The sequence below is a fragment of the Labrus bergylta genome, chromosome 20, assembly GCF_963930695.1.
Source record: "Labrus bergylta chromosome 20, fLabBer1.1, whole genome shotgun sequence".
Classification (NCBI taxonomy): Eukaryota; Metazoa; Chordata; class Actinopteri; order Labriformes; family Labridae; genus Labrus; species Labrus bergylta.
The window spans coordinates 417,995-425,494 of record NC_089214.1 but is presented as its reverse complement, the minus strand read 5'-3'; the positions used below and the strand labels follow the sequence as shown (position 1 = coordinate 425,494).

Genomic DNA, 7,500 nt, shown 5'->3' with positions numbered 1-7,500 from the left:
AGTTGTGTCTTTGTGGTTGACTTGTGTCTTTGTGGTTGAGTTGTGGTTGAGTTGTGTCTTTGTGGTTGAGTTTTGTCTTTGTGGTTGACTTGTGTCTCTGTGGTTGAGTTGTGTCTCTGTAGTTGAGTTGTGTCTTTGTGGTTGAGTTGTGGTTGAGTTGTGTCTTTGTGGTTGAGTTGTGGTTGAGTTGTGGTTGAGTTGTGGTTGAGTTGTGTCTTTGTGGTTGAGTTTTGTCTCTGTGGTTGAGTTGTGTCTTTTTGTGGTTAAGGTGTGTCTTTGTGGTTGAGTTATGGTTAGGTTGTGTCTTTGTGGTTGAGTTGTGGTAGAGTTGTGTCTTTGTAGTTGAGTTGTGTCTCTGTGGTTGAGTTGTGTCTCTGTGGTTGACTTGTGTCTTTGTGGTTGAGTTGTGTCTCTTTGTGGTTAAGGTGTGTCTTTGTGGTTGAGTTGTGGTAGAGTTGTGTCTTTGTAGTTGAGTTGTGTCTTTGTGGTTGAGTTGTGTCTCTGCGGTTGAGTTGTGTCTTGGTGGTTGAGTTGTGGTAGAGTTGTGTCTTTGTAGTTGAGTTGTGTCTTTGTGGTTGAGTTGTGTCTCTGCGGTTGAGTTGTGTCTTTGTGGTTGAGTTGTGTCTCTGTGGTTGAGTTGTGTCTCTGTGGTTGAGTTGTGTCTCTGTGGTTGAGTTGTGGTTGAGTTGTGTCTTTGTGGTTGAGTTGTGTCTTTGTTGTTGAGTTGTGTCTTTGTAGTTGAGTTGTGTCTTTGTGGTTAAGGTGTGTCTTTGTGGTTGAGTTGTGTCTTTGTGGTTGACTTGTGTCTTTGTGGTTGACTTGTGTCTTTGTGGTTGAGTTGTGTCTTTGTGGTTGAGTTGTGTCTCTTTGTGGTTGAGTTGTGTCTTTGTAGTTGAGTTGTGTCTTTGTGGTTAAGGTGTGTCTTTGTGGTTGAGTTGTGTCTTTGTGGTTGAGTTGTGTCTCTTTGTGGTTGACTTGTCTCTTTGTGGTTGAGTTGTGTCTTTGTGGTTAAGGTGTGTCTTTGTGGTTAAGTTGTGTCTTTGTGGTTGACTTGTGTCTTTGTGGTTGAGTTGTGTCTTTGTGGTTGAGTTGTGTCTTTGTGGTTGAGTTGTGTCTTTGTGATTGAGTTGTGTCTTTGTGGTTGAGTTGTGTCTCTTTGTGGTTGAGTTGTGTCTTTGTGGTTGAGTTGTGTCTTTGTGGTTGAGTTGTGGTTGAGTTGTGTCCCTGTGGTTGAGTTGTGTCCCTGTGGTTGAGTTGTGGTTGAGTTGTGTCTTTGTGGTTGAGTTGTGTCTTTGTGGTTGAGTTGTGTCTTTGTGGTTAAGGTGTGTCTTTGTGGTTGACTTGTGTCTTTGTGGTTGAGTTGTGTCTTTGTGGTTGAGCTGTGTCTTTGTGGTTGAGTTGTGTCTTTGTGGTTAAGGTGTGTCTTTGTGGTTGAGTTGTGTCTCTTTGTGGTTGAGTTGTGTCTTTGTGGTTGAGTTGTGGTTGAGTTGTGTCCCTGTGGTTGAGTTGTGGTTGAGTTGTGGTTGAGTTGTGTCTTTGTGGTTGAGTTGTGTCTTTGTGATTGAGTTGTGTCTCTTTGTGGTTAAGGTGTATCTCTTGGTGGTTTTCTCTTCCTGATATTTTTTAGACAGAAATGTTTTGAAGCAGTAGAATCAAACTCAGATTTAGTTATTTTATAATCAGTCTTGTTTTTCTCAGGAGAAAAAGAGTTTGTGTGTTCAGTCTGAATCAGAGAGGAAGAAACGCAGCAGGTTTTTACTGTCTGACTGAACCACAGAAGAAGAAATAGGTGACATGAGGGGGAGGAGGGCAGCCTCTCCTCGGGCGCTTTCACCGTCCTCTGTGTTAACCTCCACACACATAGACACAAACAGACACACACGCAACGCTGCTTCAGTTTAAAAGCATGTTTTTTTACATTCATTTATTTATTTCAATATGTTTTCCTTTTCCATTTTCAGGTCAGGGTTAAACTTTTGTGTGTGTCTATGTGCGTGTGTGAGTATGTGTGTGTGCGTGTGTGCGTGTGTGTGTGTGTGTGTGTGTGACCAATCGTACAAATGGATGTTTTTTTTATTAACACTCGGAATAGAAAGAGAGAAAATACATGAAGCTTTTAAAGTGGACAGAGTGTTTCTCTCTCTGTGACTTTAAAAGATGTTTTCTCCCTTTGCAACGGTAACACGGATGATGGATGATGGATGGATGATGGATGATGGATGATTGATGATGGATGATGGATGGATGATTGATGATGGATGATGGATGGATGATGGATGATGGATGGATGGATGATGGATGATTGATGATGGATGATGGATGGATGATGGATGGATGATGTATGATGGATGGATGATGGATGGATGATGGATGATGGATGATGGATGGATGATGGATGGATGATTGATGATGGATGATGGATGATTGATGATGGATGATGGATGATGGATGATTGATGATGGATGATGGATGGATGATGGATGGATGATGTATGATGGATGGATGATGGATGGATGATGGATGATGGATGGATGATGGATGGATGATTGATGATGGATGATGGATGATTGATGATGGATGATGGATGGATGATTGATGATGGATGATGGATGATGGATGATGGATGATGGATGGATGATGGATGATGGATGATGGATGGATGGATGATGGATGATGGATGATGGATGGATGATGGATGGATGATGGATGATGGATGGATGATGGATGGATGATGGATGAATGATGGATGATGGATGGATGATGGATGGATGATGTATGATGGATGGATGATGGATGGATGATGGATGGATGATGGATGATGGATGGATGATGGATGGATGATGGATGGATAATAATGGATGATGGATGATGGATGATGGATGATGGATGGATGATGGATGGATGATGAATGGATGATGGATGGATGATGGATGATGGATGGATGATTGATGATGGATGATGGATGATTGATGATGGGTGATGGATGGATGATTGATGATGGATGATGGATGATGGATGATGGATAGATGATGGATGGATGATGAATGGATGATGGATGGATGATGGATGATGGATGATTGATGATGGATGATGGATGGATGATTGATGATGGATGATGGATGATTGATGATGGGTGATGGATGGATGATTGATGATGGATGATGGATGATGGATGATTGATGATGGATGATGGATGATTGATGATGGGTGATGGATGGATGATTGATGATGGATGATGGATGATGGATGATTGATGATGGATGATGGATGATTGATGATGGGTGATGGATGGATGATTGATGATGGATGATGGATGATTGATGATGGGTGATGGATGGATGATTGATGATTGATGATGGATGATGGATGGATGATGGATGATGGATGATGGATGGATGATGGATGATGGATGATGGATGATGGATGATTGATGATGGATGATGGATGGATGATGGATGATGGATGATTGATGATGGATTGATGATGGATGATGGATGATGGATGATGGATGATTGATGATGGATGATTGATGATGGATGATGGATGATGGATGGATGATTGATGATGGATGATGGATGATGGATGATGGATGATGGATGGATGATGGATGATGGATGATGGATGATTGATGATGGATGATTGATGATGGATGATGGATGGATGAGGGATGATGGATGATTGATGATGGATTGATGGATGATGGATGATGGATGATGGATGATTGATGATGGATTGATGGATGATGGATTGATGGATGATGGATGATTGATGATGGATGATGGATGGATGATGGATGATTGATGATGGATGATGGATGGATGATTGATGATGGATGATGGATGATTGATGATGGATGATGGATGGATGATTGATGATGGATGATGGATGATTGATGATGGATGATGGATGGATGATTGATGATGGATGATGGATGATTGATGATGGATGATGGATGGATGATGGATGATGGATGATGGATGATGGATGATGGATGATGGATGGATGATGGATGATGGATGGATGATGGATGATGGATGATGGATGGATGATGGATGATGGATGATGGATGGATGATGGATGGATGATGGATGATGGATGATGGATGGATGATGGATGGATGATGGATGGATGATGGATGATGGATGATGGATGATGGATGGATGATGGATGGATAATAATGGATGATGGATGATGGATGATGGATGGATGATGGATAGATGATGGATGGATGATGAATGGATGATGGATGGATGATGGATGATGGATGATGGATGATGGATGATGGATGATGGACGATGGAGGATGGATGATGGATGGATGATGGATGGATGATGGATGATGGATGATGGATGATGGAGGATGGATGATGGATGGATGATGGATGATGGAGGATGGAGGATGGATGATGGATGGATGATGGATGGATGATGGATGATGTATGATGGATGGATGATGGATGGATGATGGATGATGGATGATTGATGATGGATGATGGATGATGGATGATGGATGATGGATGATGGATGGATGATGGATGATGGATGATGGATGATGGATGATGGATGGATGATGGATGATGGATGATGGATGATGGATGGATGATGGATGGATGATGTATGATGGATGGATGATGGATGGATGATGGATGATGGATGGATGATGGATGGATGATTGATGATGGATGATTGATGATGGATGATGGATGATGGATGATTGATGATGGATGATGGATGGATGATGGATGGATGATGTATGATGGATGGATGATGGATGGATGATGGATGATGGATGGATGATGGATGGATGATTGATGATGGATGATGGATGATTGATGATGGATGATGGATGGATGATTGATGATGGATGATGGATGATTAATGATGGATGGATGATGGATGATGGATGATGGATGGATGGATGATGGATGATGGATGATGGATGGATGATGGATGGATGATGGATGATGGATGGATGATGGATGGATGATGGATGAATGATGGATGATGGATGGATGATGGATGGATGATGTATGATGGATGGATGATGGATGGATGATGGATGATGGATGGATGATGGATGGATGATGGATGGATAATAATGGATGATGGATGATGGATGATGGATGATGGATGATGGATGGATGATGAATGGATGATGGATGATGAATGGATGATGGATGATTGATGATGGATGATGGATGGATGATTGATGATGGATGATGGATGATTGATGATGGGTGATGGATGGATGATTGATGATGGATGATGGATGATGGATGATTGATGATGGATGATGGATGATTGATGATGGGTGATGGATGGATGATTGATGATGGATGATGGATGATTGATGATGGGTGATGGATGGATGATTGATGATTGATGATGGATGATGGATGATGGATGGATGATGGATGATGGATGATGGATGATTGATGATGGATGATTGATGATGGATGATGGATGGATGAGGGATGATGGATGATTGATGATGGATTGATGGATGATGGATGATGGATGATGGATGATTGATGATGGATGATGGATGGATGATGGATGATTGATGATGGATGATGGATGATGGATGATTGATGATGGATGATGGATGGATGATTGATGATGGATGATGGATGATGGATGATTGATGATGGATGATGGATGGATGATGGATGATGGATGATGGATGATGGATGATGGATGGATGATGGATGATGGATGGATGATGGATGATGGATGATGGATGATGGATGATGGATGGATGATGGATGATGGATGGATGATGGATGGATGATGGATGGATGATGGATGATGGATGGATGATGGATGATGGATGGATGATGGATGGATGATGGATGATGGATGATGGATGATGGATGGATGATGGATGGATAATAATGGATGATGGATGATGGATGGATGATGGATAGATGATGGATGGATGATGAATGGATGATGGATGGATGATGGATGATGGATGATGGATGATGGACGATGGATGATGGACGATGGAGGATGGATGATGGATGGATGATGGATGGATGATGGATGATGGATGATGGATGATGGATGGATGATGGATGATGGATGATGGAGGATGGATGATGGATGGATGGATGATGGATGATGTATGATGGATGGATGATGGATGGATGATGGATGGATGATGGATGATGGATGATTGATGATGGATGATGGATGATGGATGATGGATGGATGATGGATGGATGATGGATGATGGATGATTGATGATGGATGATGGATGGATGATGTATGATGGATGGATGATGGATGGATGATGGATGGATGATGGATGATGGATGATGGATGATTGATGATGGATGATGGATGGATGATGTATGATGGATGGATGATGGATGGATGATGGATGGATGATGGATGATGGATGATGGATGATGGATGATGGATGGATGATGGATGATGGATGGATGATGGATGGATGATGGATGATGGATGATGGATGATTGATGATGGATGATGGATGGATGATGTATGATGGATGATGGATTGATGGATGATGGATGATGGATGGATGATGGATGGATGATGGATGATGGATGATTGATGATGGATGATGGATGGATGATGTATGATGGATGGATGATGGATGGATGATGGATGGATGATGGATGATGGATGATGGATGATTGATGATGGATGATGGATGGATGATGTATGATGGATGGATGATGGATGGATGATGGATGGATGATGGATGATGGATGATGGATGATGGATGATGGATGGATGATGGATGATGGATGGATGATGGATGGATGATGGATGATGGATGATGGATGATTGATGATGGATGATGGATGGATGATGTATGATGTATGATGGATGATGGATGGATGATGGATGATGGATGATGGATGGATGATTGATGATGGATGATGGATGATGGATGATGGATGGATGATGGATGATGGATGATGGATGATGGATGGATGATGGAGGATGGATGATGGATGGATGATGGATGATGGATGGATGATGGATGATGGATGATGGATGGATGATGGATGGATGATGGATGATGGATGATGGATGATGGATGGATGATGGATGGATGATGGATGATGGATGGATGATGGATGATGGATGGATGATGGATGGATGATGGATGATGGATGATGGATGGATGATGGATGGATGATGGATGATGGATGATGGATGGATGATGGATGATGGATGATGGATGATGGATGATTGATGATGGATGATGGATGATGGATGATTGATGATGGATGATGGATGATTGATGATGTATGATGGATGATGGATGATTGATGATGGATGATGGATGATGGATGGATGATGGATGGATGATGGATGATGGATGATGGATGATGGATGATGGATGATGGATGATGGATGATGGATGATTGATGATGGATGATGGATGATTGATGATGTATGATGGATGATGGATGATTGATGATGGATGATGGATGATGGATGGATGATGGATGGATGATGG

At 42.0% G+C, this 7,500-nt stretch overlaps 1 protein-coding gene across 5 annotated transcripts in view; it reads left to right on the top strand.

Annotated features, from left to right (window-relative positions):
• Positions 1-7,500, top strand: part of LOC110004054 (receptor-type tyrosine-protein phosphatase mu) — a 106,065-nt gene that overhangs the window by 53,575 nt on the left and 44,990 nt on the right. The gene's annotated exons all lie outside the window — the stretch shown is intronic.